Raw genomic sequence first — 11746 nt, 5'->3', positions numbered from 1 at the left:
TCGCCTCGGCCCGCCGCTAGGGCAGTTAGAGGCGCGGGGATCCGGGCTGAGCCGGCGTCTGCTGGAGGCTGTGTCCAGACGCCGGCGGGGCCAGGCGGCCCGGCTCTGCTTGTCCGGTCGTGGTCTGGGGCACCGGGGCGGCGGGAGGCGGAGGCGGTGCGGGCGCGGGGCTGGCGGGCGGCCGGGCCTGGGAGGCAGGGGTGGGCGCGGCGGCCGCACCGGGGCCTGCGCGGATAGCCCGCGGGGCAGTCTCGGGCCTCTCTCCATCTCTTAAGTGCTGGTGGCTGTGGGTTTTTCTGCAGGCGATCGTTTTGAGTAATTTGTTTCACGCACGCGCCGTGCTGTGAGGTAAATGCTGCTTGCATGTGTCCGTTAAAACGGTGGGTTTCCTGTCGTGTGTGTGTACCTTTTGCATTTGAGGGCAGATGACATTGTGACTTGGTCTCCTGTGACCGTCTGTTCTCAAGGTCTCGCCAGCGTGGTGTGGAAACCCGGCCCACCCTGCTTACCTTGGAAGGCGGCTTTCCCTTCCCCACCTCCCTTTCCCCTCCATCTCTTCCCTGTTTCCCTCTCTGCCCTCACTCCCGTCCCCCAGCTCTTCTCTCCCCTCTTGCTGTTCTCTCTTGCTTTCTCTTTTTTCTGCATTAAACATTTCGGGAGTGTCTTTGTAAATTATTAAAAAGCGTTAGGTCTTAAACATGTGTGTTTACTTGCAGGCCTGAGAACCGGGAGGACGCTGGAGAAAAGCTGCCCTCTGAATGTTTGTTTGGCTGCCCAGGCTCGCCTTGACTCCAAATGTTCCGTTGAAAACATATACACAGGTGGGGTTTGCCATGTCTTTTTCTTGGCGTGTTTCTGCTTCCATGTTTAAATTTCTCGTGTAAGGCTGTTTTTTTTAGGCCATGTAAGGGGAAGTTAGTTGTATCTTCCTATGTTAGAGGAGCAGGTTTATTTCCTCCTATAACTTAAAATGTAGCAGTCTTGGCCGGGCGCGGGGACTCACGCCTGTAATCCCAGCACTTTGGGAGGCCAAGGCGGGTGGATCACGAGGTGAGGAGATCGAGACCATCCCGGCTAACACGGTGAAACCCCGTCTCTACTAAAAATACAAAAAAATTAGCCGGGCGTGGTGGCAGGCGCCTGTAGTCCCAGCTACTCGCGAGGCGGAGGCAGGAGAATGGAGTGAACACGGGAGGCAGCGGAGCTTGCAGTGAGCCACGATCTCACCACTGCACTCCAGCCTGGGCGACAGCGCGAGACTCCGTCTAAAAAAAAAAAAAAAAAAAGGTAGCAGTCTTTATGGCTGTTTTTGTAGATTGTGCACGGCTGCCTTTTAATTAGTTTCTTGCAAGTGCACTACCCTTGAGATCTATTAATAGGCAAAATTTTTTTCCTATTTATTATTACTGGCTAAGAAATCTGCCACACTCCTCACCATATCATGATGACTGTTATTTGTTACTGATAGTATTTGAGCTGTTTAGTTAACTGTGGAGGGGAAAATTGGAGAAGTCAGTTGCAGGTAATTATGGCCGAGAGAAACTCACTCATTTTATGAGGTCTTGTGTTTGTGTTTCTGGAGAGACAAGAGTGAGTTCAGTTGAGCTGTTTGTTTTGTATTTGTAACCAATACAAGGACTAAGGACAGTTGTGTTGAAACTGAGGTCATGATGTTAGGATCTTGAGGGCTGAAGGTTCCAAATCAATGGTGTGTATATAGAATTCTATCTGACTTGAAATTTCCCCTTTCTGGACCTCCGGATGCTGAGGCTAACAGTGTCCATGTGACAGTGCCTTCCCTGACAGGAATCAGAAACCTTTTTTTTTTTTTTTTTTTGGAGACGGAGTCTCGCTCTGTCGCCCAGGCTGGAGCGCAGTGGCCGGATCTCAGCTCACTGCAAGCTCCGCCTCCCGGGTCTACGCCATTCTCCTGCCTCAGCCTCCCGAGTAGCTGGGATTACAGGTGCCCGCCACCTCGCCCGGCTCGTTTTTTGTATTTTTTAGTAGAGACGAGGTTTCACTGTGTTAGCCAGGATGGTCTCGATCTCCTGACCTCGTGATCCGCCCGTCTCGGCCTCCCAAACTGCTGGGATTACAGGCTTGAGCCACCGCGCCCGGCCCAGAAACCTTTTTTTTTTTTCTTTTTTTTTTTTTGCACATGTCAGTAATTGATTATTTTTTTTTTTTTTTTTTTTTTTTGAGACGGAGTCTCGCTCTGCCGCCCAGGTTGGAGTACAGTGGCCGGATCTCAGCTCACTGCAAGCTCTGCCTCCCAGGTTTACGCCATTCTCCTGCCTCAGTCTCCCGAGTAGCTGGGACTACAGGCGCCCGCCACCTCGCCCGGCTAGTTTTTTGTATTTTTTTAGTAGATACGAGGTTTCACCGTGTTAACCAGGATGGTCTCGATCTCCTGACCTCGTGATTCGCCCGTCTCGGCCTCCCAAAGTGCTGGGATTACAGGCTTGAGCCACCGCGCCCGGCCTAATTCATTATATTTTTAAAACTTTTCACCTCTTCCTCCTAGTCCTCAAATACTGATTTGTTAATGAATTAAAATGTTTCCCAAAGTGTTTCCTGTGAAAGAACAGTTGCAAAAGATACTGAAAGAAAAGTTAAGTACATGGAAAAATCCGAAGTATATGTTTTATTCATTACATTTGATGAATTTTTTTGTTGTTGTTTTTTCCTCTTGAGAGGGCGTCTTACTCTGTCACTCAGGCTGAAGTGCAGTGGCTTGATCCTGGCTCACTGCAATGTCTGCCTCTTGGGTTCAAGCAGTTCTCTGCCTCAGCCTCCTGAGTAGCTGGGATTCCAGGTGTCCTCCACCTCGCCCAGCTAATTTTTTTTCTTTTTTTTGAGGTGGAGTCTCGCTCTGTCGCCCAGGCTGGAGTGCAGTGTCACCATCTCAGCTCACTGCAAGCTCCGCCTCCCGGGTTCACGCCATTCTCCTGCCTCAGCCCCCCAAGTAGCTGGGACTACAGGCGCCTGCCACCACACACGGCTAATTTTTTGTATTTTTAGTGGAGACGGGGTTTCACTGTGTTAGCCAAGATGGTCTCGACCTCCTGACCTTGTGATCCACCTGTCTTGGCCTCCCAAAGTGCTGGGATTACAGGTGTGAGCCACCGCGCCTGGCCCTAATGTTTGTATTTTTAGTAGAGACCGACTTTCACCATATTGGCCAGGCTGGTCTTGAACTCCCGACCTCATGATCCGCCCACCTCGGCCTCCCAAAGTGCTGGGATTACAGACGTGAGCTTCCACGCCCGGCCCATGTTTGATGATTTTTTTTTGTCCTTTGTTCTTGTAAAAATCATGGTTAGAAAGCAGAGTATAATTATTCTTTACATAGATCCCAAATGATTAGGGTTTGTAGGGAGTTTTTTTTGGCATTCAGTAAATGTTTTTATTTTTAGTGTGGAATGTTGTGTGTTTTTTATTATTAGAAATTATTTGTAGATTTATACATATCAAATTCCATTCTTTTTTGTTTGAGACAGAATCTCACTGTGTTGCCCAGGCTGGAATGCAGTGGTGCCATCTCAGCTCACTGCAACCTCTGCCTCCCGAGTACAAATGATTCTCCTGCCTCAGCCTCCCAAGTAGCTGGGACTATAGACGCCTGCCACCATGCCCGGCTAATTTTTGTATTTTTAGTAGAGATGGGGTTTCACTATGTTGGCCAGGCTGGTCTTGAACTCCTGACCTGGTGATCCACCCACCTTGGCCTCCCAAAGTGCTGGGATGACAGGTGTGAACCACCGTGCCTGGCCTCAAATTCCATTTTTCAGACTATGAATATTTTATTTTATTTTCTGAGACAGGGTCTTGCTCTGTTGCCCAGGCTGGAGTGCAGTGGTGCTGTCTTGGCTCACTGCAACCTCTGCCTCCCGAGTTCAAGGGATTCTGCCTCAACCTCCCAAGTAGCTGGGATTATAGGTGTCTGCCACCACACCTGGCTAATTTTTTTTTTTTTTTTTTTTTTTTGAGATGGAGTCTCGCTCTGTCGCCCAGGCTGAAGTGCAGTGGTGTGATCTCGGCTCACTGCAACTTCTGCCTCCCGGGTTCAAGCAATTCTCCTGCCTCAGCCTCCCGAGTAGCTGGCATGACAGGTACCCGCCACCACTAACCTCCACCTCCCAGGTTCAAGCGATTCTCTGCCTCAGCCTCCTGAGTAGCTGGGATTACAGGCGCGCGCCAGCACTCCCGGCTAATTTTTGACTTTGTCATAGAGACAGGGTGTCACCATGTTGGTCAGGCTGGTCTTGAACTCCTGACCTCGTGATCCACCCACCTCAGCCTCCCAAAGTGCTGGGATTACAGGTGTGAGCCACATTTTTAGTAGAGACGAGGTATCACCATGTTGGCCAGGCTGGTTGCAAACTCCTGACCTCAAGTGATCCTCTCACCTCAGCCTCCCAGAGTGCTAGGATTACAGATGTGAGGTACTGCGCCAAGTCTAATTTTGTATTTTTAGTAGAGATGGGGTTTTGCCGTGTTGGCCAGGCTAGTCTAGAACTCCTAGGTTCAAGTGATCCTCCTGCATTGACCTCTCAAAGTGCTGGGATTACAGGCGTGACCACCACACCTGGCCAGTGGGAGGTCTTCCTTCCCTTCTCTCCAGCATTCTATAAGCAATGTTTTTGGGCAATGTGCGTTCAATTTTCTCTATATATACTTTGAACCCTACAGTAGTGAAAGGAAGAGTAGACAAATATTGAAGCTGATATAGTGTGGTGTTTGAGCTGCTGGTGCATGCTTGTTTTCATGGCCTTCAATGACTTCATCCTGCTTTTGCTGTTGTAAAGTGTTCTAATTTATGCTCCTGAGAATAACACTTGAGGTGTACTTGGGGTTCTTGTCTGCTTCGTGGTGACTGTCGAAGCTTTTCATCTTGAAGAAGGGAGATGACCAGTGTTCCAGTGTACTGAGTTTAAAGAATTTTGCATTTTTTTATTTGTAAAGTTTATAGCCAGATGTAGGATAGGGGTGACATGCTTTCTCTAAAGGGCCAAATAGTAAATATTTTAAGCTCTCAGTGGACCATATGGTCTCTGTCATAGCCATGGGCCCTTGCAGCTGTAGTGCCAAAGCAGCCACAGATATACTATGTCTGTGGGCAGGGGAAGTTCATTCTGTAAACTTTATTTATGGACACCAAAAGATGAAGTTCACAGAATGTTTGCAAGTCACAAAATACTGTTTTTCTTTTTTTTTTTTTTTTTTTTTTTTTTGAGACGGAGTCTCGCTCTGCCACCCAGGCTGGAGTGCAGTGGCCGGATCTCAGCTCACTGCAAGCTCCGCCTCCCAGGTTCACGCCATTCTCCTGCCTCAGCCTCCCAAGTAGCTGGGACTACAGGCGCCCGCCACCTCGCCCGGCTAGTTTTTTGTATTTTTTAGTAGAGACGGGGTTTCACCGTGTCAGCCAGGATGGTCTCGATCTCCTGACCTCGTGATCCGCCCGTCTCGGCCTCTCAAAGTGCTGGGATTACAGGCTTGAGCCACCGCGCCCGGCCACAAAATACTGTTTTTCTTTTGATTATTTTTGAATCATTAAAACATAAAATACGGTGGCCGGGCGTGGTAGGTCACACCTATAATCCCAGCACTTTGGGAGGCCGAGGCAGGCGGATCACCTGAGGTCAGAAGTTCGAGACCAGCCTGGCCAACATGGTGAAATCCTATCTCTACTAAAAACAAAAAATTAGCCAGGCATGGTGGTGCATGCCTGTAATCTCAGCTACTTGGAGGCTGAGGCATGAGAATCACTTGAACCTGGGAGAATCACTTGAACCTCGGAGGAGGAGGTTGTGGTGAGCCAAGACTGTGTCTCAAAAGAACAAAAGTAAAATACTTTCTTTCAGACCATACATGAAGAGGCTGTGGGCTGGGTTTGGCCCCTGAGCTGTGGTTAGTGACCACACACACACACACACACACACACACACACACTGTGGTTAGTGACCACACACACACACACACACACACACACACACACTGTGGTTAGTGACCACACACACACACACACACACACACACACACACAGGGCAGTCAGGCATTTAGAGCCAGCACCTGTGTTCTCAGCCGAGCTGTGTTCCTGGCTGGGTTCTACTTTCTATTCTGGGCCCTGAGGTGTCTACCTTGGTAAACTGGAGACAGCAAAGCCTGCCTGCTTCCAGGTTGGTTGTGAAGATTGAAAAGGGTCATGTTTTCTTGTCAGGCCAGATGCTTTGTGTAGGACATGTTAGGTTTCACTTTTTTTTTCTTTTTTTTTTTTGAGATGGAGTCTTGTTCTGTTGCACAGGCTGGAGTGCATGGAGTATTGTGGCGAGATTCCAGCTCACTGTAACCTCCGCCTCCCGGGTTCAAGCAATTCTCCTGCCTCAGCCTCCTGAGTTGCTGGGATTTACAGGTGGCTGCCACCACGCCTGGCCAATTTTTATATTCTTAGCAGAGATGGGGTTTCACCAGGTTGGCCAGGCTGATCTCGAACTCCTGACCTCAAGTGATCCGTCCACCTCGGCCTCCCAAAGTGCTGGGATTACAGGTGTGAGCCACCGCACCTGGCCCATTTTCACTTTTCATTAGCTGCTTTTTTCCCCCATTTATTTCCTACCTTTCTGTGAAGGATTTCTGAATTAAATGTATTTCATGTCTTAACCTTCTGAATTGTTTGTTCTCTCATTTTCCATGTTGCTGAGGAAAATAACAGGCTACGCGAGACATATTAAATTTGTATGTAGTTGCTCAGATCAGGAGAAATGCTCACCTGGTGCAGAATGGGGCTCTGCTCTTGCTTCACCCCGGATGCGTTTCCTAGTTCCTTACTAGGGTGGGGACACACCGTACTCCAGCCCTCCAGACCCCGCTCCCCGCTCTGGCATGATTCCACCAGACTATCTTCCAGCTGTCCTCCCTGGACCTAGATGTTTTCTTTCTCTTTTTTTTTTTCTTCGAGATGAAGTCTCACTCAACGGTCCAGGCTGCAGTGCAGTGGCACAATCTTGGCTCACTGCAACCTCCACCTCCCAGGTTCAAGTGGTTCTTCTACCTCAGCCTCCCAAGTAGCTGGGATTACAGGTGCCTGCCACCACGCCCAGCTAATTTTTGGAAGACAGGGTTTCACCATTTAGATCTTGAACTCCTGACCTCAAGTGATCCGCCCGCCTCGGCCTCCCAAAGTGCTGGGATTACAGGCGTGAGCCACCGCGCCCAGCCCCTGACCTAGATATTTTCTCTGACCCTTTCCAAAGCCTGATTTGCATCGATTAGTTATATGTGTGTGATAGGTTTTTCTAAAGATTTTTTAGAAGTTACCTTTTTACTTTAGTATAAAAGTGCTTTGAGGATATGCTGAATGTTAAATACATGTTTGTTGAATTTCTTTGAAACTTTAATATTAATGAGAACCATTAACGTTTTTTTTTTTTTTTTTTTTTGAGATACAGTCTCGCCTTGTCGCCTAGGCTGGAGTGCGGTGGCGTGATCTCAGCTCACTGCAACCTCCGCCTTCCAGGTTCAAGCAATTCTCCTTCCTCAGCCTCCCGAGTAGCTGGTATTACAGGCGTGAGCCACCACGCCTGGCTAACTTTTGTATTTTTAGTAGAGACGGGGTTTCACCATGTTGGCCAGGCTAGTCTTGAACTCCTGACCTTGTGATCCGCCTTCCTTGGCCTCCCAAAGTGCTGGGTTTACAGATGTGAGCCACTGCACCTAGCCAACATTTTTTTAATTAAAAAAGTTATATAAAATTTATTTTATTGTGGTATCTAGTTCAGTAAATTTTGACCTCTATAGATTCATGTAACCCCCACCATCATCAGGATGGAGAAGTTTCATCACCCCAAAACCTCCCTTGTGCTGCTCCTTTTTATCACATGTTCCCTGGCCTCGTACCCTGGCAACCACTGATCTGTTCTCCATCAGGATAGGGTATTCTTTTTGAGAATGTCATGTAAGTGGAACTGTATTTTAAGTAATGTTTTGAAACCATCTTCATTTACTTCTAGTTATATGTTTGAGATTTCTCTGCTGTTCTGTGTATTAACAGTTCTTTTTATTGCTGAATAGTGTTTCATCATTTGGATGTACCACGTTGTGTTTATCCATTCTGCTATTGTAGGACCTTGTGGTTGTCGCCATTTTTCTATCGCGATTGTATTCCTGCTATGAGCGTTTCTCTACAGATGTCGTGTGAATGTAGTTTCCATTTCCCTCGGATAGAAACCTAGTGGTGGGAAAGTTGGGTCGTGTGCTGAACTGTTTTCATTTCAAAGTGGCTGATTTAGTTTGCATTCCCACTGGCAATCTGTCATGTTTCTGTTGCCCTGTGTCTTAGTTAGCTCTTGGTGTTATCGGTGATTTTTAGTTGAGCCATTCTAACAAGTCTAGTGGGATCTCATTGTGGTTTAAATTTGCATTTCCATAATGGCTAACGATGCTGAGTATCATGTTCTTCTTTGCCACTCTTGTATCCTCTGTGAAGTCTCTGTTCAGATCTTTTGCGCGAAAAAGCTGTATCATGGAACCAGTAAAATAACCAAGGAGAGGTTGATTAAAGTTCTGTTTATAACCCCAGAAGATTCCTGCCCTAGGGATATGGGATGGCTGAACATAGGACGCCGACACTGGACAGATGAAATAGCAGTTTATTAGTCACGCGTGCTCACAGCCCTGGAGGTGGGGGACACCGCATGCCACACGGGGGCTGCACTTGGGAACAGAGTGAGCCACCAGGGGCTGTGGGAGGCACATTTTGTAGTAAGAAGAGAGTGAGATGACCTTGCTTCCATGGGAAGACGTGATTGGCTTGTTTGAATACTTCTGGGCCGGCAGGGATGAGCAGGTTGGGGTCGGCTCTCTGTGATAAGGAGGGTTGTTTGGCTTTGGAACCTTATCCGTGGGAGCAGAGCTCGGAGGAGACCTTGTGGTTAGGCTATTTGAGGCCTTCTTGATTTTACCAACGTCAAGGCAGCACGTAATATTTAGCCTTAATTTCAGGCCACACAATACCTTCTTCTATATCTACTTTCTGTGGCACTTTCAAAAGGTTTTTGTCCTTAGTGTTTAGCAGCTGATTACGATGTGCATAGTCATGGCTTCCTTTGGATTTATGATGTGTGGGCTTTGCACAGATTCTTCCATCTGCCTCGGTTTATGTCGTTTGCTGAACTTAGAAAGTTTTCAGCCATTAGTTCTTTGGATATTTTTTTCAGCATTGTACCTTTTCTCTCCTGTTATTAACCAGTGGGGTCTGTGCTAATTCTAGGTAGTTAGTTTCAGAATTGAATTGCACTGTGGGACACATAGCTGGGTGTCCCAGAGAACTGGAGAATTGCCTGGTGCAAAAGTCCATCCATTTGGTGTCAGAAGTGTTGTAAACAGAGGAACTGTTTCCTTAGAGATTTTTAGACACTCATTATTTGTAATCTGGATGGGATATCATATCTTCCACCGATTTAGATACATTTTTCTAATTATGTTGTTTAGATGGTTAGTAACAGCCTTGTGTGATGGAACGTGTTTACATGTCAAGATTAAGGTTACTTCTCTCTCCTCTTGGCTATGTAAGGAGTTTCACGGCAGTTGTTTTGACAGAAACTTCACATTGTCAGTGGCCTAAAGTCATTGTTCTCAGCTTTTCCTTTGTGTCCCAGTGCTCTTGAGTTATGCTCTCACTGATAGCGCCCCTGCATAGCAGTGCTTCTCAGTTGGCAGTGGAGTAGGGCCTCCTAAGGAGTTAAAAGATTTTTGATTTATACTCCTGTTCTACACCCTCCCTTTCCCCATGGATACACAAGCATTGGGCCACACTGGATAAAGCAATTGGTGTGAAATTGAAGTAGGTGAATATCAAAGACTAAGTTTCTCAGTTGTGAAATCTACTAGGGAGTTAATGAAATAACATTTTGGAAGACATGCTTTAAGTAATTTGATATATTGGTTTCTTTTTTTTTGAGACAGAGTCTCGCTCTGTCACCCAGGCTGGAGTGCGGTGGCACAATCTCAGCTCATTGCAAGCTCCACCTCCCAGGTTCACACCATTGTCCTGCCTCAGCCTCCTGAGTGCCTGGGACTGCAGGCTCCCGCCACCATGCCCAGCTAATTTTTTGTATTTTTAGTAGAGACGGGGTTTCACCATGTTAGCCAGGATGGTCTCGATCTCCTGACCTCGTGATCCACCCGCCTCAGCTGCCCAAAGTGCTGGGATTACAGGCACGAGCCACCGCTCCCGGCCGATATGTTGGTTTCTTTATGAAAATTGTACTGGATCTGTAACAGATATGATTGATGTATTTTATTTTTAAGACATTCAGTTAATGATGTGTGTTGTAACTTTTCGGGGAGGGACATTTGCAGAGACTGACTAATGGTATGACATTGTGAAAAGCGGTTACAGATTAAAAATTTTTTATTTTTGCAGATGATAGTGTGGAACAAAGTGGAACAAAGAAAGAAGATCTGGATGACAAAGAGAAAAATGATGAAGAAGAAACTCCTGCACCTGTATACAGCGCAAGTCAATTCTGCACAGCTGGTTATGGGGCAAGCGACCAGAGAATCTTCTGCATTTTGACACTTAGGAAAGCTTAATATGACGCTCCTTATCTAAATAACTTGGATGGATTATTAGTATTTTTGGTAACAATTGTTTTGTTTTGTTTTGTTTTTGAGGCAGAGTCTAACTCTGTCGCCCAGGCTGGAGTGCAGTGGCGCAATGTCGGCTCACTGCAAGCTCCACCTCCCAGGTTCAAGGGATTCTCCTCCCTCAGCCTCCCGAGTAGCTGGGACTGCAGGTACCTGCCACCACACCCGGCTAATTTTTTTGTATTTTTAGTAGAGACGGGGTTTCACCGTGTTAGCCAGGATGGTCTCGATCTCCTGACCTCGTGATCTGCCTGCCTAGGCCTCCCGAAGTGCTGAGATTACAGGCGTGAGCCATTGCGCCCCGCCTGGTAACAATTTTTTAAAATGTAATTTAAAAAAATTAAATATTGTGGTAAAATATACATACCATAAAACTTACCGTTTTAAACATTTTTATGTGTACAGTTCATCGGCATGAAGTATATTCACATTGTTCCCCAGCCATCACCACCATCCATCTCTAGAACTTTTGCATTTTCTCGGACTGAAACTCTGTATCCATGAAACACTAACTCCTTGCTGCCCCCAAGCAAACGCCGTTCTACTTTTGTCTCAGAATTTGATTACTCAAGGTGTCTCCTGTAAGGGGAATCATCCACTATTTGTCCTGTTGTGACTGGGTTCTTGAACTTCTTAGGTCTTTGGGGTTCATCCGCATGTGTCAAAATTTTCTTCCTTTTAAAGGCTCAATAGTAGTCCTTTATATATGTAAGCCACATGTTATCCCTTCAGTGGCCACTCAGGTTGCTTTCATCTCTTGACTGTTGTGAGTAATGCTGCTATGAACATTGGTTTACAAGTGTCTTCTTGAGTCTCTGCTTTTAATTCTTTGTGTCTATACCTAGGAGTGGAATGGATCAATAATGTGTAGGCCTTTTGTTATTTATTTATTTTTTTTTTTGGAGAATGAGTCTCGCTTTGTCGCCCAGGCTGGAGTGCGGTGGTGCAATCTTGGCTCACTGCAAGCTCCACCTCCTGGGTTCATGCAATTCTCCTGCCTCAGCCTCCCAGTAGCTGGGAATACAGGTGCCCACCACCACTCCCGGCTAATTTTTTGTATGTTTAGTAGAGATGGAGCTTCACCGTGTTAGCCAGGATA

General features: G+C 46.9%; 1 long non-coding RNA gene across 1 annotated transcript; it reads left to right on the top strand.

Annotated features, from left to right (window-relative positions):
* LOC114679355 (uncharacterized) lies at positions 1-11294 on the top strand. The gene is made up of 3 exons (XR_013395485.1): positions 1-116; positions 717-821; positions 10424-11294. It is a non-coding gene; the product is annotated as an uncharacterized LOC114679355 (long non-coding RNA).
* Positions 11295-11746: the final 452 nt, after the last annotated feature.

The sequence above is a fragment of the Macaca mulatta genome, chromosome 7, assembly GCF_049350105.2.
Source record: "Macaca mulatta isolate MMU2019108-1 chromosome 7, T2T-MMU8v2.0, whole genome shotgun sequence".
In the NCBI taxonomy this organism is placed as follows: Eukaryota; Metazoa; Chordata; class Mammalia; order Primates; family Cercopithecidae; genus Macaca; species Macaca mulatta.
The sequence above is the reverse complement of the archived record's forward strand: the minus strand, read 5'-3'. Positions and strand labels throughout refer to the sequence as shown.